Here is a 26690-nt window from a genome sequence, read left to right as displayed (position 1 = left end):
TGGATTGAAATTCATTTCACAAAAAGAAAAAAAACATAATTTGTGGAGTCATATACCAGCGACATAATTCACCAGAAAATTTTCTTGAATATATAGAAAATGTGCTTGGAAAATTTTCTGCTACTGAGAAGAATTTATGCTTGTTAGGTGACTTCAATTTCAATTTCAATTTATGCTTGTTAGGTGACTTCAATTTCAATTTTTCACAAAAAATTGAAATGTGTCATTATAGTCCTGTTTTTTTTATTGGCCTTACAAACTTGCTATCTCCTTCCGACGATCAACAAGCCGACACGCATTCACAGAACTTCAGCTAGTTTAATTGACAATATTTTTGTTAACAACCCAAATAAAGTTTTTATTAGTGGCAACCTCATTACTGACATTAGTGACCATTTTTCACAATTTTGCATCTTGACGTCAACAAAAGATAAAATTCAGCAACACAAAATAATGAAACGCAATTTTCTGCATTTTCATCCAGAACATTTTAATAGTGACCTCGCTGAAGTTGATTGGAATCTGATTGCCAAAAAGCATGGTAAATGTAGATGGTATATTTACATCTTTCTATAATTTTTTTTTTATAAAATTGTGAATAAACACACACCAGTTAAACCTCTTTCAAAGTGTAGTATAAAGCAACTATCCAAGCCATGGATCACAAAGGGAATAAGAGTTTCTGTCCCAATGAAAAATAAACTATATCAATCAGGTGATTATGGTAAATATAAACATTATAGAAATAAAATTTGTTCTCTTACATGCTTGAGTAAGAAACATTATTATTACGAATTCTTTAACAAGAACATAAATAAAATGAGGAAAATGTGGCAAGGTATAAACACTTTAATAAATCATCGTAAAAGGAATTTTAAATTCATAAAAAAATAAAGGACCCAAATCATAATATCATTACCCATGATCCATCGTGCATACCCAGCATTTTAAACAAATACTTTTCATGTATTGGGAATAATTTAGCAAGCAAAATACCACAAGCTGAGCATTCTTAGAGGGATTATCTCAGAAACTCTACGTCACCAGGTTCATTTCTGTTTCAGCTAGTTACCTCATTTGAAATTGAAATCTTATCTCTATCAAAAGCCCTGTGATGACCTGGCGACTTGTCCAGGGTGTACCCCGCCTTTTGCCCGTAGTCAGCTGGGATAGGCTCCAGCTTGCCTGCGACCCTGTAGAACAGGATAAAGCGGCTAGAGATGATGAGATGAGATGAGATCTCTATCAAATAATAAATTGCATGGATTATATTCTTGTCCTGCACAGCTTCTTAAGTATTCTTGTAATATCATATCCCCTGTTCTTGCCAATATTCTGAATAAATTGATAAGTCTTGGGGTATATCCCTCAAAACTTAAAATGTCTAAAATCACACCAATTTTTTTTTAAAGCAGATGATGAAACAGATGCATCTAATTATAGATCAATATCATTGCTCTCAAACTTTCATAGAATTAAAAAAATATATATATGTATAACAGAGGGGCAGCATGGTGATGTAGTGGTTAGCACTGTTGCCTCATAGCAAGAAGGTCCTGGGTTCGAGCCCAGTGGCCAACAAGGGCCTTTCTGTGTGGAGTTTGCATGTTCTCCCCGTGTCTGTGTGGGTTTCCTCCACAGTCCAAATACATGCAGGTTAGGCTAATTGGTGGCTCTAAATTGACCGTAGGTCTGAATGTGAGTGTGAATGGTTGTTTGTCTCTATGTGTCAGCCCTGCGATGACCTGGTGACTTGTCCAGGGTGTACCCTGCCTCTCGCCCATAGTCAGCTGGGATAGGCTCCAGCTTGCCTGCGACCCTGTAGAACAGGATAAGTGGCTACAGATAATGGATGGATGTATAACAGAATGAAAAATTTTATAGAAAGACATAATTTGTTAGCATCAAGTGCAGTCAACTCAGCATGCCATACTAGACATGGTAGAATCTATACAGACAAATATGAATTTTTTTTTTCTCCTGTGGGGTTTTTATAGATCTGAAGAAAAAAAAGCATTCGACACTGTGGACCACAAGATATTGCTTGACAAACTTAATCATTATGGATTTCATGGAATAATTAATTTTCTTACTTAACAAATTGTACACAAATAACTTAAATTAATTCTTACATGTCTAGCAAACTTGAAATTACTTGTCGTGTACCCCAGGGTTCTGTGTTAGGGCCACTTCTTTTTTTTTTCTATTATACATTAATGATATTCAGAACTGTTCTTCAAAATTTAATCTTTTTCTTTTTGCTGATGATACTAATGTCCTTTATGCGCACAAGAATATCAAAATATTGGAATCAGCTGTAAATTCTTAATTGCATAACGTTTATAACTGGCTAATTTCAAACAACCTAACCCTAAACATTAAAAAATCTAATTTTGTCATTTTTCACCTATACCAGAAAATATTATCTCATGTGCCCCAGATCACCATCTTTGATAATGAACATAATAAGAGTGTTAATCTTGAATACAAATGTCATGTTAAATATCTTGGATTATTAATTGATGAGAATTTATCTTGGAAAACTCATATTGATTCTGTGATTACAAAAATAAGTAAGACAATAGGTTTAATCATGAAACTGAGGCATATCTTTCCCACCCGCACACTCCTGAATATTTACCAGTCATTCATTACTCCATACATAACATATGGTTTCATTTCTTGGGGTAATGCATGCAAGACCTTTTTTAAATCGAATCCTCATCCTCCAAAAGTGTGCATTACGTCTTATCTATTTTGTCCAAACAAAGGAACATGCAATACCTCTCTTCTTACAGGCAAAACTATTACCAAAGAATTTTTATTTTATGAAACTGTCGCCAATGTAATGCATGATGTACACGCAAATACTGATTCAACAAATATGTTGAAGCTGTTTACCAAAATCTCAAGCGTCCATTCCTATGGAACCCGTTCCTCAACCTCCAATGATTTTTACATAAAACATTCAAGACTTAATAATCAAAAAAATACTTTCTCACGCACTGGAGTGAAGATCTGGAATGAGATACAAACCAATCTAAAAAAATTATCTAAAAACTCTTTTAGAAAAGCTTTAAAAGGAAAAGTTTTCAAGATTCTTGAAAACGAAGATGGTTATCTTGAACTAGACTCTTTAATCAAACAAATGAAACAGTAACTTCCTTGTTTATATTTATTAACTTATCTAGTAATTATGTCACCAAATTTCTATTCTGTTTCTAAGACTCTTTTTCTCCCCTCTCAAATGCTTTGCTTTTTTTGTCGTTGCTTGAAATTATTGTTATTGTGTTTGTAATTTATTTATGTACAGACTGGCCTGCCTCGATTAGTTTTAGTACTACCTGCAGGCCAGTCTAATTCATTTTCATTCATTTTCATGTATTTCATTTGACCTACTAAAACCAGAGAAATGCATCAAAAACCAGAGAAATTGAAGCAAGAAAGCATGAAAGAAAGCATGAAAAGAGAGCAAGCATGAAAGAAAGAAAGAAAGAAAGAAAGAAAACATGAAAAGAGCAAACATGAAAGAAAAAGAAACAATCATGAAAGAAGGAAAGAAAGAATGAAAGAGAGCAAGAATGAAAGCATGAATGAAAGAAAGAAAGTATGAAAGAAAACATGAAAGCATGAACAAAGAGCAAGCATGAAAGAAAGAAAGAAAGAAAGAAAGAAAGAATTGAACCTTACCTTTCCTTGTTGCTGGGCTGACACTCTCAGTGGTCCGGTATTCTTCTGTACCTTGAATATATTTCTTTCACCTGGAAACATATATATTGTGGGGTGTTTAATAGTAACATTTTTAAAGTAGGGCTTTCGATTTTTAACTGTGAACACAAATTCTCTCCTGTGAACTATAGAGTTCCAATAAAACCATCAAGGCCATTAAAGCTGACCATCAGCTTGAAAGGCATATTTCTTACATGCACGAACAGAAATCGTAAAAAAAAAAAAAACAGGCCTTTATGTTAAAGTACCTGCAGAATTTCAAAATTATCAAGGCTGTTAAAATTATATATCAGCTTAGGAGGCAATAACTTCTTAAGTGCACAAGTATAAATTATATTAACGACAAAAAATGTGTTCCACTGTCAAGTGTCAGTTGAATTTTAAAAAAGGTCTGCAATAGACCATGCAAATACAAAAACTTACAGGTTTAATTATTTGCCCAGGAGTACCACACTCCTGTAATGTAGACTGGCAAGGCCCTGTACAGAGAGTTTCAGTAGTACATCAAAGATTAATTACTTCTGTGGTCATTAAATTTGGCTTTGCACACTGTGCAGGTTATTTTGTTTGCCCCAAAGGTCCATTGGACAAGATTTTAAAGTAAATCTTTTCAACTAAAATGATTCACCTTTCCCCTGGATGGTTCGGTTTGGCAATACATGTCATCACTCAGCCAGCACAGGAAATAAACAAAATGCAGGTGTGCTTAATGTGTTATTATTATTATTATTATTATTATTATTATTATTATTATTTTACCTGTTAAATATTTAAAATTAAAATGTTAATTTTGACAGCGCTACTTTAAAGTTACATCTAAAGGCACCTTTCTTGGGAAAAGAACCTGTCAAGGGGTGGGATATATTAGGCAGCAAGAGAACAGTCAATTCTTGAAGTTGATGTGTCGGAAGCAGGAAAAATGGGCAAGCATAAGGATCTGAGTTACTCTGACAAGGGCCAAATTGTAATGGCTAGATGACTGGGTCTGAACATCTCCAAAATGGCACATCTTGTGGGGTGTTCCCGGTATGCAGTGGTTAGTACCTATCAAAAGTTGTCCAAGGAAGGACAACCGGTGAACCAGCAATAAGGTCATGAGTGTCAAAGGCTCACTGATTCACATGGGGCATGAAGGCTAGACCATATGGTCCAATCCTACAGAAGAGCTACTGTAGCACAAACTGCTGAAAAAAATAATTCCTTTGTACTGTGTGCAGAATGTGGTTTTGCATTGTCTCATCTCATTATCTTTAGCTGCTTTATCCTGTTCTACAGGGTCGCAGGCAAGCTGGAGCCTATCTCAGCTGACTACAGGCAAAAGGCGGGGTACACCCTGGACAAGTCGCCAGGTCATCACAGGGCTGACACATAGACACAGACAACCATTCACATTCACACCTACGGTCAATTTAGAGTCACCAGTTAACCTAACCTGCATGTCTTTGGACTGTGGGGGAAACCGGAGCACCTGGAGGAAACCCACGTGGACACAGGGAGAACATGCAAACTCCACACAGAAAGGACCTTGCCGGCCACAGGGCTCAAACCCGGAACCTTCTTGCTGTGAGGCAACAGCGCTAACCACTACACCACCGTGCCGCTCGGTTTTGCATTGTCTTGTTGAAATATCCCTGAAAAGTTGTTGTCTCAAAGGCGGCATATGTTGCTCCAAAATCTCAGTGTAATTTTTGACTTTAATGCTGCCATCACAGAAGTGCAAGTTACCTTTGCCAAGGATACTGACACAACCCCATACCATGATAGACCCTGGCTTTTGGACTTGTTCCTGGTAACAGTTTGGATGGTCCTTTTCCTCTTTGGTCTGGAGCACACATTGTCCATTTCTTCTAAAAAAAAAAAAAAAGACCTCGGAATGCGGATTCACCTGACCACAATACATGTTTTCACTGTGTGATGGTCCATCCCAGATGCTTTTGAGCCCAGAGAAGTCAATGGTGCATCTGGACACAGCTAACATAAGGCTTCCTTTTTGCACTGTTCTATTTTGCATTGTTTAATGATATTAAGCACTGAAGAGGGTGAAACATCCAAATCCCTTCATAATTTTCTTTGACGAACATTTGTTTTTAAACATTTCAGTAATTTTCTCACGCATTTGTTGACACACTGGAAATCCTCATCTCATCTTTTCTCCTCAAAGAATCTGCCTTTCCTGGATACCTGGATAGTAATTGTTGTTGTTGACATTGCCTGTTTCAATTCACATCATTATTTAATTGTTTTACATCATGACTAGCTCTAAATTGCCCCATCACAACATTTTTTTTAAATGTGTTGCAGCCCTGAAATGTAGGAATGGATGTATATTGAAAAATGAAATTAAGTTGACCAACAAAACATGAAATACCTTGGATTTATACTGTCTACAATGAAATACAAGTCAAATTAAATCTAGAAAACACATTTATTTATTTATTTATTTATTTACTTACTTACTTACTTACTGACTTACTTATATTTACACTTTCTATACCATCCCAACTGTTTCTGATTTGGGGGTGTGTATACTTATATGTAAAACAGTTATTTCATGAAATCGAGTCATACATGAGCTGATAGCTGATGAGGCGCATAGCACCGAGTTGGCTATAAGCCATGTATGATGAGATTGAGTGGAATAACTGTTTTATTCTATCCACATTCACTGGATTTTAAGAAGCACATCATTTTTATTTTTATTTTTTGCAAATTTGATAAATTATAAGCTTGATACAAAACATCTGACAAAATCATTTCCACTTAGAATGTAAACAAATGGGCAAAATGACAGTAGCATAGTTATAGTATTAGTAGATAGTTCTTGAAAAATAAAAAAAGATACATTCTTATCATCTAATACTTTCGTTCCATATTTTGTTGCTTTTTTGTATTTTTGGGGTTCTGTTCTTTTCGAGTAGAGTTTTTATTTCAACCTCAGTTGGCTCAGCAACATGCTCCGCCATTTTGTTTTTCTCTACTCACAGTATATGAGCTGATAGCCTCATAGTAGATTAGCCAATCAGAGTGCATGACTGCTCATATCCAGTGAATGTGAATAGAAAATATATATAATACACACACACACACACACACACACACATGTCGTGTGGTTTGGGTGAAAGATTCACTATGATAAAGGCAGAGTGATTACATGTAGCTGTGAGAAATCCATACAAAGTTGTATTCAATGAGTTTGGATAACCTTTGAATCATTTAAAAATTCATAGTTCTAAAATGTTTGCTAATAGTAAATGCAAATAGCAAAAAGATCTAAGAAGGTATCGCACAGACTGTACACATTCAATGACTCTCCCAGCTTCAGTTTCTTTCGTTTGATCCCTTAAAGTTATTTGATCCACTGCCAAACTAAGTTACTCTTTATTAGTGGTAGTTTCACTGTTATAAAGAGCTCGATACCATCGACTGAATATATTGATTATATCTCAGCTTCAAACTTTCACTCAGAGAATCACTTAAACTCTAAAAGACATTTGAGCCACAGTCCTGGTGGGGAAGAACTGGTTAAGTTGACAGTCACTCTTAATTAGTGGCTACAAAAGAACTTGATATTACTGTTACCAAGAGCTTCATCTGATTGATATTGTGAAGAGAGATGTGTCTCATTGTAGACAGTGTTTGGTTTTTTAAGTCTTTTCTTGGCTTGTCTTTTCTTGGTCCGGGAGAACCTGTCCGGTTACTCTGAAAACAGCTAAAAATACCAACAACAACGACAACAACAAAAGGTTTTGCCCAGAGTCCAGTTTTTCTGCCAGTACTGTTCTTTGTCATATCTGCTTTCAGAAAGTACAAATATTTGTTGCCAACATGATGTGGAATTGTTTTCATTTAGGCTCCATTCCAAGCTTGCCTTGCTGTCTGGCTGCAAAGATGTGTGTTTTTCTCACACAGTGAATTTTACACTGTGGTGAAGTTGCTGGATAAGATTCATATCATCACTTGTCAAAATGTCCTCAGTGCACCTGTGCAATCACATCATCATCATCAAAACAGAAAAGAGCATGACAATGGACAAAAAAATATCACTGATCTGCAGAGTAAATAAGACACCAATTGTTGTTCAGAAAATTCTGTCCTTTTAAGACCTGTGTGTGTATATATATACCTCTCTCTCTCTATATATATATATATATATATATATATCTCATCTCATTATCTGTAGCCGCTTTATCCTGTTCTACAGGGTCGCAGGCAAGCTGGAGCCTATCCCAGCTGACTATGGGCGAAAGGCAGGGTACACCCTGGGCAAGTCGCCAGGTCATCACAGGGCTGACACATAGACACAGACAACCATTCACATTCACACCTACAGTCAATTTAGAGTCACCAGTTAACCTAACCTGCATGTCTTTGGACTGTGGGGGAAACCAGAGCACCTGAAGGAAACCCATGCGAACACGGGGAGAACATGCAAACTCCGCACAGAAAGGCGCTCGCTGGCCACAGGGCTCAAACCCGGACCTTCTTGCTGTGAGGCGACAGTGCTACCCACTACACCACCATGCCACCCCATATATATATATATATATATATATATATATATATATATATATCATCTCATCTCATCTCATTATCTCTAGCAGCTTTATCCTTCTACAGGGTCGCAGGCAAGCTGGAGCCTATCCCAGCTGACTACAGGCGAAAGGCGGGGTACACCCTGGACAAGTCGCCAGGTCATCACAGGGCTGACACATAGACACAGACAACCATTCACACTCACATTCACACCTACGGTCAATTTAGAGTCACCAGTTAACCTAACTTGCATGTCTTTGGACTGTGGGGGAAACCGGAGCACCCAGAGGAAACCCACGCGGACACGGGGAGAACATGCAAACTCCGCACAGAAAGGCCCTCGCGGGCCACAGGGCTCGAACCCGGACCTTCTTGCTGTGAGGCGACAGAGCTACACTGTAAAAAAAAAATAGTTGAGAATACTTGAAATTTCAAGGCAACAGTCTGCATTAAGAATTTTATGTTTTGCCAACGATGTGCCCATGATAATCCAAACTATGATAAAACTGTTATCTTTATTAAGAATTCTTAATTAAGTCAATTTTCAATTCCTCATTCTGCCAACATAGATTTCTCTTTTTGCTGAACAGTGGCATTCACAGTAGTGCAAAAAGGCAATTGAGGTTATCACAATTTTTTTGGGGCTTTTTTCACCTCTATTTGGATAGGACAGCGTAGAGACAGGAAATGAGCAGGAGAGAGAGAGACGGATCGGGAAATGACCAGGGGTCGGAACCGAACCCGGGTCCTCGGATTTATGGTATGGCGCCTTATCCACCTGAGCCACGACACCCCTGAGGTTATCACAATTTATCATTAAACTATACATGCCTTTTTTCATTGTTCTACACAATTACAAAACTTCAATATTGGAATAAAGTTTTTAAAACCTACTTCGTGGGTGTGGCTCAGGTGGATAAGGCGCCATACCATAAATCCGGGAACCCAGGTTCGATTCCGACCCGAGCTCATTTCCCGATCCTGCTCATTTCCTGTCTCTACACTGTCCTATCCAAATAAAGGTAAAAAAAAGTCTGATAACCTCAATTGCCTTTTTGCACTACTGTGAATGCCACTGTTCAGCAAAAAGAGAAATCTATGTTGGCAGAATGAGGAATTGAAAATTGACTTAATTAAGAATTCTTAATAAAGATAACAGTTTTATCATAGTTTGGATTATCATGGGCACATCATTGGCAAAACAAAAAATTCTTAATGCAGACTGTTGCCTTGAAATTTCAAGTATTCTCAACTATTCTTTTTTTACAGTGTAACCACTACACCACCGTGTCACCCCATAAATATATATATATATGATGTTCGATTCTTACCATGTGAATGGTTTTCCGCCACGATATTGTAAGAATGAGTTGTGGCACTGGAATAATTCAACAGTTAGGAAGAGCAGACAAAGAAATTGGGTTAATTTCATTGCATGTACTGTATATGTGGTTTCAGTAACAACAGACATATAATATGCCACAACATATATTCAATATTTGGGCGGCATGGTGGTGTAGTGGTTAGCACTGTCACCTCACAGCAAGAAAGTTCTGAGTTTGAGCCCAGTGGCCGACAGGGGCCTTTCTGTGTGGAGCATGCATGTTCTCCCCGTGTTTGCGTGGGTTTCCTCCGAGTGCTCTGGTTTCCCCCACAATCCAAAGACATGCAGGTTAGGCTAATTGGTGGCTCTAAATTGACCGTAGGTGTGAATGTGAGTGTGAATGGTTGTTTGTCTCTATGTGTCAGCCCTGCGATGATCTGGCAACTTGTCTAGGGTGTACCCCACCTCTCACCCATAGTCAGCTGGGATAGGTTCCAGCTTGCCTGTGACCCTGAACAGGATAAGCGGTTATGGGCAATGGATGGTTGGATGGATATATTCAATATGGAGTCAACTTGCACTGAGTTGCTAGTTTATTAAGAACAACTATCTTCTACCTGCACTCACTGGACTTTTTTTTTTCCAAGAACGCCTATAATATAGATCGCTTTGGAGGTATAAATCCTGACTGTGGCACATCTCTTGCTTTGCACAGCTGGGATAGGCTCCAGCTTGCCTGCGACCCTGTAGAGCAGGATAAAGCGGCTAGAGATAATGAGATGAATGAATAAAATATGATCAACCCTGAAAAGAACAACTCATCTGAGTTGAGAAAGAGTCCACAACTAAACTCTTCAACTAACTGTAATGTGGTCAAAAAACTGACCTTGATGAAAGGGATGAGATGATTAACACAAACTGTAGACTCTAACTTTGTATCTACAACGTTTTTTCAAATAAAGAAGGCGTATAAATGTGAGTAATTGGCAATAAATATATTCAAATTTTATGAGGTCACAAGGTATAAATTATGCCGTACATGTAAACGTCCACAAGGTGGCAAAATAATGCTATAAATGACTCCTAGGCAATGCTCAGATTTGTTAAGGAACATGTGGTCAAGGTGTTGTCCTTGAAAATTTTGCGTGTATGTTTCTAAGAATTTTTTCTGAAAATCTAGATATAGAGTAAAAACCACAGGAGTCACTGTTTACTGTCATAAGGAGCTAGAAACAGAGAATGATTTTCATTAACACTTCATGTGCGTAGTCTGTTCTCAACACTACAAAAAGTCAACAAACCATTTATATACACTGGGAAAAACCAAAACAAAAACAATACATTAACAGTTTAGCATTGTTGATGTTTAGTCGATGTTCTGTAACACACTTTTGAGACTACCAGCTTTTGCTTTTACTTTATTTGGATCATCCAGCGGTGGGTTTCCCAAAAGCCTCTTAACACTAAAAGTGTCTTAACTAGGAGAGAGAGCATTCATTGTGTTGCTTGCTCTACCATTTAACGATGATCTTTGTGCTAGGATGTTTGGGGAAACTCGGCACAGATAGTTATCATGGTTGATGTTTCATAAATAATTGATAAACTGTTAAGCTTGGGACTGTTAGCTTTGATGTTCTAATTTTATCTTGATTTAAAAATGTATGGCCCTTTGTTTTCATTTGATGAATTTTAGAGGGTCAAAAATAGTTTAATCATATACTCTGGGGAAAAAAAAAAAACCCCTGACATCTTGAATTTGCACTTGTCCTATATCACATTTTATTCTGTCCACATTCACTGGCTATGAGCAACCGTGCAGAGCACATCAAGTCAGTTATATCATTTCATTATCAAGTATTTAAAATAAACAGAAATAGCTAAAATAATATAGTTTTTTTTTTTTTTTTCTCCCCAGTATCTCCTGTTCCACACTCCAGTCCAGTCAGTGGCAGTAATGTACCTTTAAGTTGGTTTGCCAACTGCCAAAAAAAACCCTAAAGAAGAAGAAAATGGCAGACCATGTTACTGAACCAACTGAGGGTGAAATAAAATCTCTACTCGAAAACAAATTCCCCCCACAATACTATATTTTGAAGATATGTAAGAACGTATCTTTTTTTAATTTTTCAAGAATTATTATTATCTCATTTTTTCACAGATTGCTACTGTCATTTTGCTGGTTTGTTTACATTCTAAGCAAACATTATTTTGTCGAATGTTTTGTACAAAGTTTTTACTTATCAAATTGCAAAAAATAAAAATGCTCTGTTTCTCAAAATTCAGTGAATGGGGATAGAATAAAACAGTTATTCCACTTGATCTCGTCATACATGGATTATAGCCAACTCGGTGCTATGCGCCTCATCGGCTATCAGCTCATGTACGATTTGATTTTGTGGAATAACTGTTAAATGTTTGAATTTGAAAATTACATAGATAATTACAGTGTAAATTAGGAGAGAGAGAGGACATAACTGTTTCAATATAATAATAATAATAATAATAATAATAATAAAAGCAAGGCATTCATACGTTTGATAACCATTCCATTATCTGCCTCCTTTCTAAAAATGGCACAAAGTTACAACACAGTGCAGCTCTTTGCAAAAATTCATTGTTCATATAGACAGAAATGTGCTTGTGCGCACACACACCAGAAACACACACACAGGTCTCTGAGTGCCCACGCTTTGTGAGGGGCTGATAAAGGCTTGCGTCACTTTGAGAGTGAAGATGAAGTGGGTAGAAGAATAAGACTCTCACTTCTGTTTATGCTCATTGCCCCTTTTCCACACACAACACAACCACAATAATCACATAAAGTTGATCCCAAGAAAAATGAACTACTGCCAGAAGCAAATGTGCATCTTTCATGTTCTGTGTCCTTTCACTTTCACTAAATTAGCCTTTTCACTGGGCATATTTGATTCACATGAAGGTCTGACTACTTTTCCTGACAACACTGGAAAGCATAGTTTTCACATGGCTCCCTTATCACCACAGCAGAGTTAACACTTTCCCCCCTCCCCCTTCCCCTAGGCTTTGCAAAAGTCACTATAAAAATGTCACTTATTATTATTATTATTATTATTATTATTATTATTCCTTGTAAATGCTACAGATAAAGCATATATTTTGGCACCTCCAGGAACACTGTGTGGAACACAGAAAAGTAAGAGGATGCTCCAGGCTTTGTTCATTGTCAAGTGTTTCAAGGGACGATGATGCGATAGTAACAGGGGGTTGTTTGAGGCATTAGGTATGTCAAAGAGTTGATCGGGTGGTCATTTTTCTTTATGACCAGGAGATTAAAAGGTTATAGTTTTTAAGTCACGGCAGACCCAGGATGAAGTGTTGGTTAGGAAATCCATTTCTACCTGATGCAGAACACTTGTCTCTAGACCAGGAATGTAAAACCTCCCAGTCCTAGGAGATTCCTAACCCTATTCCTACACTACATGCTCAGGTCTCCTGCCCTCTTTTCTTTGACATTTTTTTCTCCTATATCAATAGAAGAGCTCCTGCAGATTATCTTTTTGCCATACCATCACCTGCTCACTGGATCCTATCCCTTCTACAATGCCCCCAACCATTTCACAAGACCTCCTCCCTTTTTTCCCTCTTCTATTATTAATTACTCCATAACATCTGATCATTTACCTACTACATTCAAGACAGCAAAGATGTGGGACCAGGGGTGTGGTCAAGCATCAGCTGCAGACAGACAGGAGGCAGGTTGAACTGGCAGGTAACATGTGAAGGTTGTTACCTATGTCTTATTACAACCTTACGTATGTTTCTTTGTGCTTTCACTAACTGCCATAACCAAACTGACAGAGGGTGGCATAGCTGGCAGTGCATGCAATACACACCAATATGTGGAGTGTGAAATTTGACTTTGGACTTGAACAGGATGGAAGCCACAAGTTAGTGATGGCAGTTATTCCAATCCTGAATAAACCTACTCTGGATACCTCTGACATCAGCAACTACTGACCAGTATGACTTAGGTTTTCTTTCTAAAATCTTTGAATGCACTGCCTATAATCAACTGTCACTCAGATTAACCTCTGAAATCTGAACCAGTCTGGCTTCAAAGTGGCATTCTCCACAAAAACTGTCCATGTGGCTATCACTAAGAAGCTTCACACTGCTAGATCAGCCAAACTGCTCTGATAATGACACTCAACCCAATCATCTCCTTTCCTCCCTCAGACACTCATGTTTGTGCATGGATCTCAGCTTGTCTGGCAGACATGTCATCATGGATGGCAGCTCATCAACTGAAAATAAATCCCATCAAAACTGAGCTGCTATGCATCCCTGGGGCTGCATCCCCATGTCAAGATCATGTGATTTCACCATCTGTCACTGCAAGCAATCTTGGGGTAACCATAGTCAATTAACTGTCCTTCACGCCTCACATCGATCAATGTTTCACCTCTACAATATGAGGAGCAGCCGGCCATTTCTATCCACAGAGGCTGCTCATGTGCTTGGTTCGTAACTTGTCATTTTGAGACTGGACTAGTGCAACTTGACCCTGGCAGGTCTGATTCCACGTGACATCTAACTTCTGCAACATCTTTTCAACAGACCCAAGTTCTACCACACCACACCATTCCTATGATCCCTCTGCTGGCTTCTTCTGTTTGCCTGCTTCAATTTTAAAACACTGATGCTTGCCTACTGTCATGGAAGTCTGAACCTCAAAAGTAGCCAAAAATACACTTACACAAAAGAAGTCACCTTGAAGCACTTTTACTGTATAAAACAACTCAAGCACTGAGCGATATCCAGGATATACACTTACACTTAAGCTTCCACCAATCATTTTTAAACTCTGTCCTGCTTAAAGGGACCCACCATGAGAACCATCCCAAAACAAAATGGCAGCATCAATTAAAATCATTGAAAAATTGATTTTCTTTGTTTGAACATAGATTTCTTATTGGCTCAAGCATACCTTCTGCTGACCTTAAAATAAAACAAACCCGCTTGTATTTCCTACCATATGACGTCTTAAGGTTTTAACTATCCATCCACCATCCATTATCTGTAGCCGCTTATCCTGTTCTACAGGGTCGCAGGCAAGCTGGAGTCGTCAGGTCATCACAGGGCTGACACATAGGCCCTGTCCACACGGCAACGGATTCAGGTGACTCCGATACAATTGCTTATCGTTTAGGCCTGGCGTCCACACGGCACCAGCATTTTGGGTGCCCAAAACGCAAATCTTTTTGAGAACGGGTTCCAGAGTGGAAAGATCTGGCAACGTTGCCGTTGTGAAGTCGTCTGGATGAGTAGAACGGATTTGTTTACGATGACGTCACAACCACATGACTGTGAGTGCTTCACGCCGGGTAGAAGTGTAACGAATATCACCAGGATATCACCAGGAAAAAGCCTTACAGAGCACTAGTGAGAGTGAAACACGAGCTTGGATATTATTATTATTATTATTATTATTATTATTATTATTATTATTATGTTCAGTGTTAGTTCACAGTAGTAATGCAAGAAGCAGAATAGTGACAGTAATAGTGAAGCAAAAACATGCAATTGTACAAACACTGCAGCTCTACAGCAAAATATTCATTTATGAAATGGTCTGATTCTTAACACTAGTAGTGCCAATGATCTTCTCATTGCGATGCGATGCGAGTTATCAACAAATCCTATAACTTGGTTCATGAAACGCGCTTACAAAATATTTTCACTGTGAATATTTATTGTGTAATGGTGCAAAGTGAGAGAGAGAGAGAGAGAGAGAGAGAGAGAGAGAGAGAGAGACTCTGCCCTTAGGGCAGAGTCAATCCCGCCAGCAAAAATAGGGGAAAAAAGGAGCGATCTCACCTCTTCAGATGTTGGTTTTAGTCCTACAGTACATTCCTCAAAAAGGGCGTAGAGGAGCAAATTAATCCATCAAAGTGTAGTATTCAATTTATTCCGGACCATTAAAGACGCCGCCTTCCACGTAGAATCATACGTCATCCTCACCGCCATATTGGATAGGTCAAAGCGGAGAATAAAGATTCATGTGCTGCCTTTAACTGTACCAACAGGTTTACCGTCCAAACGAGATCACATGGGATTACCTTTCACAGGTGAGAAACAACAAATTAATCCATCAACGTGTAGTATTCAATTTATTCCGGACCATTAAAGATGCCGCCTTCCGCGTAGAATCATACGTCATCCTCGCCGCCATATTGGAAAGGTCAAAGCGGAGAATAAAGATTAGCTGCGTTTAACTGTACCAACAGGTTTGCCATCCAAACGAGATCACATGGGATTACCTTTCACAGGTGAGACTGGAAAAATACTTTTCATTGTATTTGGTCATTATAATGTAATTTTACGAACAGATTTTCCTGACTTTGTGGCTAATATGAAGTCTCATGCATAATAGTTTATGCGCATGCGTCCTTACTTCTTCTATTGTTCTTGTGTCTCCGAAGGGACCGTCTTACAGCGCCCCAGAGGTGTGGCATGTGTATTGCATCATTTTCAGCAAGCGTTGCGTTGCCATATGGACCTGATGATATTTTACTGATCGTTGCCCATTTGGACGCGATATATTTTTAAATAACATCTTGTTGCCATTGTCGTGTGGATGTAGCCATAGAGACAAACAACCATTCACACTCACATTCACACCTACGGTCAATTTAGAGCCACCATTTAGCCTAACCTGCATGTCTTTGGACTGTGGGGGAAACCAGAGCACCCAGAGGAAACCCACATAGACACGAGGAGAACATGCAAACACCACACAGAAAGGCCCTCGTCGGTCGCTGGGCTCAAACCTAGGACCTTCTTGCTGTGAGGTGACAGTGCTAACCACTACACCACCGTGCTGCCAAGCAAAAAAACGCCTAAGTAGAATATCATAAATTCAGTCTCAGTAAAACAACACAATTTCTCAATGATTTAGGGGAAAAAAATTACCGCACGCTAATGCAGTTTTGTATGTCAGGCCCATAAAATATTTAAATGAGAGAGTACTAACTTTCTCAACTGGTGAACAAAGGTACATCCCATAGTCTGACCGACTGACTCTTGTAACACAGAGCATATGTGCCTCGTCAGCTATCAGCTCATGTACGACTCAATTTTGTGGAATAACTGTTAATTAGATTTTATCTTGGGTAAAGTGCAGATTTGGTGGTCATGGGTGTAGGGAGTTTTGGCTTGTAATGGTATGATGGTGATGCACCCTGTATCTTGGCTAAGATTGAATAATAGAAAAAAAATCATATGAGGTGATTTTTGAAGAAAAGATGTGAAGGAGAATTCATAAGAACTCAAGAAAAGATGACCGTGGTGCTAAGAGAATCTGAGTGCACTTACATTAGGATACACAATTATGTGATGATGGATGTTATTGAATTGGGTCTTTAAATGTTGCTGCCACAAGGAATTGTGGGACAGCATTATCTTCTTTCCTTCCATAAAGAATGGTCCAGTGTACCCTATGCTAAAGGAGATAAGAGAGGAAGCACTGAAGCACCTTTCCTTAGCTTTTAGAGAATTTGTACAGCTCTTATTATGACTGGCACTAAGATACTTCTGGGTCATTTCACTCTGTTAGGAAGCAAAACAGACTATTGGAACACAGCCCTTGATTAAAAATCCAGATCTGTAAATCATGTTCTTGGTCATGTGATGTACTGTCATTTGTATTTCTTGATCCTAGCTCAGAATCATGGGAATTGAAATTTTGCAGCTTCAGCAGTGACAGGTGACATCACATCTTTTCAGTAGCATGCAACTTTAACTATCTCCCCAGTATAGCCATCACTTGGACCACTCACAGCTTTTAACTGACTTTTCCAGCATACTGGCAATGGAAATGCAAATAGGATTGCAAAGGCATTAGCTTTGGCCAAATTATAGCTTGAGGATGAGAAAGTGCAATCTTAAAAGGAAGGATTGCTATTAGTTTTTCATCATGGCACAAGCAGACCAGTTTAGACATTGAACATAAAATTTCAATTGGACTTTGCATTTGCATTTTAATTTTGCCAGCCATTGTACATTTGCCACAGTACAATGATTTGCATAAAAATGCAAATGCAAATTTACACGTTGCAAAGGAATTTTATGAAAGTGACAGATTATGTAAATGAATTTTAAAACATGGTACAGATTATGTGCACTAAATGCAAATACATGTTTTGAATGATCATTTTCTATTTTGCATTTTAATTTGAATAAAGCCTGGAAAATGCTGACTTTGTTACTGATTAAAATAAATAAATAAATAAATAAATAAATAATAGAGGGTCCCATATACGATTCGTACATTGGGGGAGTGCCTGTTAGAGAGCACACTTGTCCTGGGCCATCGGCATAGTGAGGTAGGGTGGCCAGTTCCTTTCCTCGCCGCCTTACTTCCCCCAGTGTTTCCACCAGGTCCCCATTCACTGCTGGGTGGACAGGGAGCGAGCCCCAGATCCCCGTCCAGCCGAGGCTCGAACCGGGGACCGTTCGCTTAGTGGTCAAGCGCTCTAACCACTTGGCCACTTCACCTCCTAAATAAATAAAACTCTGATTGAATGATCATCATTCTGATAATTCATCATATTGTTATGCACAGTCAAAATGCAGATCATTTATTTGATTCATCTTCATTAAATCTTCTTACAATTTCTGTCCATCTCTGATGTTGATATAATTTCTCTATTCAACATATTTCTAATTTTCTAATTCAAGACCCATTTTCAACATTTAATATCTCATCTTGAAAATAATTTATTAATTTAACTTTGAATCAGACACTCTCATTTGAGACATATACAGATAAAATTATAAAACTCCCATATATATATATATATATATATATATATATATATATATATATATATATATATATATAATGTGTGTGTGTGTGTGTGTGTGTGTGTGTGTTTTATTTTTCATAATTCTATATTCCGAGGCAAAACCATCTCTCACAGCTATTACAGCCAATAGTTGTCGTGAACGGTTTTGCGCTCAGGTTTCCGTCGGTGGGGGGTTTATAGCATCAACAAAGCTGACTTTGTTAGGACTGTTAATGTTATAGTCATGTTGTCTGTTGTTGCCCGGACAGGGATGGGTTCCCTTTTGAGTCTGGTTCCTCTCGAGGTTTCTTCCTCATGTCGTCTGAGGGAGTTTTTCCTTGCCACCGTCACCACAGGCTTGCTCATTGGGGCTAGATTAGGGATAAAATTAGCTCATATTTTAAGTCATTCAAATTCTGTAAAGCTGCTTTGCGACAATATTTATTGTTAAAAGCACTATACAAATAAACTTGACTTGACTTGTTTTTGGATTAGTGGCTTTTGATTTTATGACAGAGGAGGTTTTGTTCATTTCTCTTTATAGAACTACTCTATCAGTTAGTTTGGGAGCAGTGGTAGTGACTGTTTTGAGGTATTGCCACACACTTAATGGAATTAAGATTAGATTTGTGATTGATCAACATTTCTCAAATAGGGGGAAAGATTTATACCCAGGATTCACAGTTCCTGCTGCTAACAAAATAAATAAATAAATAAATAAATAAATAAAATTTTAAAAACAAAGTGGCAAAACTATTTTCAGACCTAATAACATAAGGCATCAATTATTTTTTCCCACATTTTTCTAAATTTAGTTATTGACCTGTGTATCCTGCAACTTTCAGTTTTATTCTTTTAAACTTCACAGTCTGACCGTCATTCCCTCACCAGTGTCTGGGTTTTTTTTTTTGTTTGCTTGTTTTGTTTGTTTTTTTCTCTCACTTTCTTGAAAATAAAAAGACAAAAAACTTTACTCTGTCATGCTATGGAGTGAAAGTTACTATTTTGCCTCTGACTGCTACATACGTACACTGAGAGGTGAAGTGAATTACATCGATTATGTTGTTACAATGGCATCTGGCAAGGGGTAGAATATATTCAGTAGGAAGAGAACAGTCAGTTCTTGAAGTTGATTTGTTGGAAGCAGGAACGATGGGCAAACGTCAGGAACTGAGTGACTTTGACATGGGCCAAATTGTGATGACTAGATGACAGGGTCTGAGCATCTCCAAAATGGCACATCTTGTGGGATGTTCCTAGTATGCAGTGGTTAGTACCTACCAAAAGAGGTCCACGGAAGGACAACCAGTGGACCATTAATTCTGGCTAAAACAGAAAGGTCACCAGTTATCCTTCTTTGGATCACTTTTGGTAGGTACTAACCACTGCATACCAGGAACACCCCACAAGATGTGCCATTTTGGAGATGCTCAGACCCAGTCATATAGCCATTACAATTTGGCCCTTGTCAAGTCAATGTTATTCACTTCACCTGTCAGTGGGCAAAATGATTGATATGCTTCACTTTATTAAATAAAGTACATCCAATCCAGGGCGGCACGGTGGTGTAGTGGTTAGCGCTGTCACCTCACAGCAAGAAGGTCCTGGGTTCAAGCCCCGGGGCCGGCAAGGGCCTTTCTGTGTGGAGTTTGCATGTTCTCCCCGTGTCCGCGTGGGTTTCCTCCGGGTGCTCCGGTTTCCCCCACAGTCCAAAGACATGCAGGTTAGGTTAACTGGTGACTCTAAATTGACCGTGAGTGTGAATGGTTGTCTGTGTCTATGTGTCAGCCCTGTGATGACCTGGCGACTTGTCCAGGGTGTACCCCGCCTTTCGCCCGTAGTCAGCTGGGATAGGCTCCAGCTTGCCTGCGACCCTGTAGAAGGATAAAGCGGCTAGAGATAATGTGTGTGAATGTGTGACATCCAATCCACTTGCTGTTAATCTGACAGTATAGATTTAGTGTTTCAGACCTGTCAGTCTTCTGATTCATGTTCTTAGTATTAACACTTGATCTAAATTACAATCTTAGCACAGTATATTGAATGTTCTTAGACTGTAACAGTTGTTCATTATATTCAGCCTTTTCCCCCCAATAAACTATGTTCTGTGTATGTGTGCGCGCGCATGCATAATCTGCACTGTCTAATTCAGTTGAGCAATTTAGAATCTCCCTTTCTCTCTGAACTAAATCAACATGAATTTCTAAATGTAATTACCTTCTGAGACTGAGGAGATTACACATGTAGGAAAAATGCAGAAACTCATTGCACACCATTTTGCAATATTTTTCAAATAAAGTTAAAAAAAAAGAATAAAATTGTCCATGTGTGTGTGGAGTGTGTTCTTTCTTTTCAAGAATATAATTTCATAAGTGAGATTTTCAGTGCTTACAGTCCCTCTGATCTACAACTTGTATAAATTTAACATTGAACATGACAGTCTCCCATAAAATTATACGTGTGGGCGCAGATACGAGCTATTCCAGTGCAAATATTCAACTGTGGTATTTGACATTTTTCTGACACAAATAAGGGGCTATTGAAAACAAGTTGCAGAGGTTGGATAATAAATGTTATAGGTCCTTGTATTTTTTTTTCTTTTGATATTTGAGGTTACTGTAAAAGGTGGAGCTGACGCAATGATTATAGTGAATGGTGGATGTCAGATAAAGATAGGGTAACACTTTAGTTTTAATTAATGCATCCAATATAAGTATATTCCCCCCAAAAGTGGAACATCTTTTTCGGCTATATACTGCATTTGAAGTGGAAGATGTGGACTTCTTGTTAGGGTTTTGCTGGGATTCTAACCTGATTCGCTGGTGTGATAATCCAGCAAACCCCCACTAGGCCACCAGGGGGATAACTCAAATGCAGAGGCATGAGGCAGAAGTAGAAAAGTATCAAAAGGTTTATTTACAATATACAGTCCAAACGAAAATAATCCAAAACGCTCAGAAGATGAAGGGAAAAATAAGAAATATCCAAAGTACAAAACAAAAGCCAAAAAAAACAGAAAAGAAAAGGCAAAAATACCAACGCTCAGAAGATCCAAAAACACAGTAAATACTAGGTCCAAAAAGAAAAGCAAAGTGCAAAACCAAAAAGACAAGGAACACGGTACAGAGGAAACTGGAGCTAAACATAACAGCACAAAGACTCCGTGACAAGAGGACTGAACTCAGGGGTATAAATACACAAACTAATTAAGGACAGGGAGGGGCAGGAAACAGGCAATAAGACAAAAACAAAACACAGAACACAGTGGTGACCTCTAGAGGCCAAAACAAACATGACCAGAAAAGGAAATAACAGTGGCCTCTAGAGGCCAAAACAGTCCCAGTCCTAACAGGACCCCCCCCCCCCAGGAGCGTCTCCTGATGTTCCCAGGATGATCAGGATGGGCCGAATGGAAGTCCTGACAAAGTTCTTTGTCTAGTATGTCCCGAGCTGGGACCCAGCAGCGCTCCTCAGGGCCATAGCCCTCCCAGTCCACAAGATATTGGAGACCCCCGCGAACCCGGCGGGAGTCCAGCAGGCGGCGTATGGTGAAAACAGTCTGACCTTGAAAGATGCGGGGGGGCGGGAGGTTCCTAGGGGCAGGGGCATACGTGGACGTCAGTACGGGCCGCAACAGGGAAACATGGAATGTGGGGTTAATCCTTAGCGTACGTGGTAACTGGAGCCGGTAGGAGATAGGGTTAACTCTGTGTACAACCTTGAAGGGGCCAGTGTAGTGAGGAGCGAGCTTGCGGTTCTCCACCCGCAGCAGAAGGTCCTTGGTGGACAGCCAAACACGCTGCCCAGGGCGGAAAGTGTGAGCAGGTCTCCTATGGCGGTTGGCCTGAGTCTGGTTGGTACTGGAGGTCTGGATGAGTGTCCTCCTGACCTTGCTCCAGGTCTTGCGACACCATCTCACGTATTGGTTGACCGAGGGCACCCCAGCATCCTCCTCCTCGTCCGGGAACAGAGGTGGCTGGAACCCGAATTGGCACTGGAACGGCGACAGCTTGGTGGCCAATGACTGCAGGGTGCTGTGGGCATACTCAGCCCATGGCAGCCAGGTGCTCCACGATGTCGGGTTATCCATAGCCAGGCCTCGCAGGGTGGTTTCCGGGTCTTGGTTGAGCCTCTCCGTCTGGCCATTGGACTGGGGGTGGAACCCAGAGGAGAGGCTGGCAGTGGCCCCGATGAGCTTGCAGAAGCCGTGCCACACTCGGGAGGAGAACTGGGGCCCCCGGTCAGAGACGATGTCCTGTGGAAGACCAAAGACTCAGAAGATGTGATTAAATAGCAATTTAGCAGTGTCAAGGGCAGAAGGGAGTTTGCACAGTGGTATGAAGCGGCAGGCCTTGGAGAATCTGTCCACAATGACCAAAATGACAGTGTTACCTTGAGACTCAGGGAGACCCGTGATGAAGTCGACCACCACGTGGGACCAGGGATGCCGGGGAATAGGCAGAGGATGCAGGAGACCCTGGGGATGCTGTCGCGGGTTCTTGGTTCTGGTGCAGACCTCACAGGACAGGACAAATGACCTTACTTCCTTCTCCATGTTAGGCCACCAGAAGCGTCTTTTCAGGAAGTCCAGGGTCCTCTGAGCTCCCAGGTGGGTGGTGAGAGGGGAAGAGTGACCCCACTGGAGAACCTTGGCCCGGGCTTGACGAGGGACGTACAGGAGGCCCGGTGGCCCTGTCCCAGGATCAGGGTCCCGGCGTTGAGCTTGTCAAACGGTCTCCTCAATACCCCAGTGGACAGGAGCCACAATCCGGGATACAGGGATGATAGGCCCAACTTCACTCTCCCTGTTGTTGGGTGAGAACAGCCTGGAGAGTGCTTCCGGTTTGGTGTTCTTAGAGCCTGGGCGGTATGATAGGGTGAAATTGAAACGGCTGAAAAACAAAGCCCACCTAGCCTGTCGTGGGTTCAGCCTCTTGGCTTGCTGGAGGTACTCCAGGTTCTTATGGTCCGTCCACACCAGGAATGGATGTTGCGATCTCTCCAGCCAGTGCCTCCACTCCTCAAGGGCTCGTTTAACCGCTAGCAGTTCCCGATCCCCCACATCATAGCGGGACTCCGCAGGGCTCAGGCAATGGGAGAAGTAAGCGCAGGGGTGCAGCCTCCCTTCCAAGCATTGAGAGAGCACCGCGCCGACACCACTGTCTGAGGCGTCCACCTCCACGATGAATGGTTGGGAGGTGTCCGGGAGAACCAGAATAGGTGCCGTGCAAAAGCGGTGTTTGAGGTCATTAAACGCCTTTTCTGCCTGAGGGGACCAGACATAGGAACCACCAGTCCTTTTGGTAAGGTCCAACATAGGTGCTGCTATGGAGCTGAAGTTCCTGATGAACTTGCGGTAGAAGTTAGCTAATCCTAAGAACTGCTGAACCTCCTTAACGGACTTGGGAGTAGGCCAGTCCCAGATGGTCAGGGTCTTGGCTGGGTCCATTTGGAGTTGCCCTGTTCATACGATAAATCCCAGGAAGGAGACCTCGGGGACATGAAACTCGCATTTCTGGGCTTTAGCAAACAGATTATTCTGTAAAAGTCTCTGGAGGACTTGGCGGACATGGTGGCGGTGCTCCTGTAAGGTCTTGGAGAATATCAGGATGTCATCGAGGTAGACGAAAACGTATTGATTAATCATATCCCTCAAGACGTCGTTGATAAGGGCCTGAAAAACAGCTGGTGCATTGGTGAGTCCGAAGGGCATGACCTGGTACTTGTAGTGCCCTGACGGGGTGTTAAAGGTGGTCTTCCACTCGTCTCCCTGTCAGATACGGATGAGATGGTATGCATTCCGTAAGTCCAACTTGGTGAAGATGGTGGCGCCTTGGAGCAGGTCGAATGCTGTGGACATCAGCGGAAGGGGATAGCGGTTGCGCACGGTGATCTTGTTCAGGCCCCTATAATCAATACACGGCCAGAGCCCCCCATCCTTCTTGCTGACAAAGAAGAAGCCGGCACCAGCGGGTGAGGTGGAGGGCCAAATGAACCCAGAGGCCAAGGCCTCCTTGATGTACTCCTCCATGGCCTTGCATTCTGGCTGAGAGAGGGAAAACAATCTGCCACGAGGAGGGGTAGTCCCAGGGAGCAAGTCGATGGCACAGTCGTAGGCATGGTGCGGAGGGAGAATGGCGGCCCTGCTCTTACTGAAAACTTCCTTGAGATCCCAGTACTCTGTGGGAACTTGAGATAACTCGGTGAGATTGGGAGGCTCGGCAGGAGACACAGGAGAGGTAGAGAGCAGACAAGAGGCATAGCAAGCAGGACCCCACTCCACAACCTGGCTAGTGACCCAGTCTATATGAGGGTTGTGGCGGGTAAGCCAAGGAAGACCTAGAATAACTGGGAACTCAGGTGAAGGAATCAGGTGCAGGGATATTTCTTCCTTGTGACCTTGAGACTGGAGGAAGACTGGAGAAGTAACTTGGGTGACTCTTCCATCACCTAATGCTTGGCCATCGAGGGCAGACACAGACAGTGGGACTTCAAGAGGCGCACTTGGGACATTGATGCTTTGGGCGAAGTGGATATCCATAAAGTTTCCAGCTGCCCCTGAGTCTAACAAGGCTTGACAAGAGTGGACGGACTCACCCCAGGAGATGGAGACCGGGATGTAGATTCCTTGGCCAGGGAGTCCGGGAGAGAGGGTAGGCCCTGTCACAACCCTCCCTCGGCTGGACGGGGCGGTCCTTTTCCCAAGAGCTCGGGACATGATGCTCGGAAGTGACCAGGCTTGCCACAGTAGATGCAGCACTTGTCCCTCCTTCTGCGCTCCCTCTCGGCTACGGAGAGACGAGTACGGCCAACTTGCATGGGCTCTGGACAGTCACTGGAGGAGGTAGACTGGCTCCAGGTAGAGGCAGGGAGGCCGGGGAGGCTCAGGACTTGGCGGTGTTCTCTCATCCTGTTGTCAAGGCGAGTAGAATGTGAGATCAGAGTTTCGAGGTCACTTGGGCATCCGATAGAAGCCAGACCGTCTTTGATGGGGTCAGACAGACCATGGTGGAAGGTTGACACCAGGACAGTCTCGTTCCATCCACTTACTGCTGCAAGGGTCCGGAACGAGATGGCGTAGTCTGCAACGCTTCCCTCCTGTCGGACAGACATGAGCTTCCTGGCTGCATCTTTACTGATGTCTGCCTGATCGAAGACCAGAAGCATCTCCTCCGTAAATAGCTTGAAGTCAGAACACTCGGGTCCCTGTCTTTGCCAGATAGCTGTTGCCCAAGCTCGTGCCTTACCAGCTAACAAGGTTATCACAAAGGCAATAACAATAACAAGGTTATCACAAAGGCAATCTTGCGGCGATCCGTAGTGTAGGTGGTAGGCTGGAGCTCAAAGGTGAGTTGGCACTGGGTAAGGAACTCCCAGCACTCACCGTGCTTGCCGTCATACCTCTGTGGTGCAGGAAGGCTGGGTTCGCGAGGTGAAGGAGGCAGCGTGGCGGGAGGCACTGGAGCAGGAGCCGGATCAGGAGATGCAGGCAGAGGTGTCAGCTGTGCCAGGGTTTTCCCAATTTGCTGAAGCAGTTCCTCGTGGCGAGCAAGGGCTTCACATTGGCTGGCGAGCGTACGTCCATGAGCATTCCGAAGCATGTCAAAGCTGCCATAATTCCCTGAAGGTTGGCCGGGTAGACAGTTGAAGCAGCCTCTGCTGAGTCGGTCATGACGGAGTCTTTCTGTTAGGGTTTTGCTGGGATTCAAACCTGATTCGCTGCTGTGATAATCCAGCAAACCCCCACTAGGCCACCAGGGGGATGACTCAAATGCAGAGGCATGAGGCAGAAGTAGAAAAGTATCAAAAGGTTTATTTACAATATATACAGTCCAAATGAAAATAATCCAAAACGCTCAGAAGATGAAGGGAAAAATAAGAAATATCCAAAGTACAAAACAAAAGCCAAAAAAACAGAAAAGAAAAGGCAAAAATACCAACGCTCAGAAGATCCAAATACACAGTAAATACTAGGTCCAAAAAGAAAAGCAAAGTGCAAAACCAAAAAGACAAGGAACACGGTACAGAGAAAACTGGAGCTAAACATAACAGCACAAAGACTCCGTGACAAGAGGACTGAACTCAGGGGTATAAATACACAAACTAATTAAGGACAGGGCGGGGCAGGAAACAGGCAATAAGACAAAAACAAAACACAGAACACAGTGGTGACCTCTAGAGGCCAAAACAAACATGACCAGAAAAGGAAATAACAGCGGCCTCTAGAGGCCAAAACAGTCCCAGTCCTAACACTTCTCACCTATGTGCATCTCTTTACT

Source organism: Neoarius graeffei, chromosome 4, assembly GCF_027579695.1.
Source record: "Neoarius graeffei isolate fNeoGra1 chromosome 4, fNeoGra1.pri, whole genome shotgun sequence".
NCBI lineage: Eukaryota > Metazoa > Chordata > Actinopteri > Siluriformes > Ariidae > Neoarius > Neoarius graeffei.
This window is presented reverse-complemented; position numbering follows the sequence as displayed.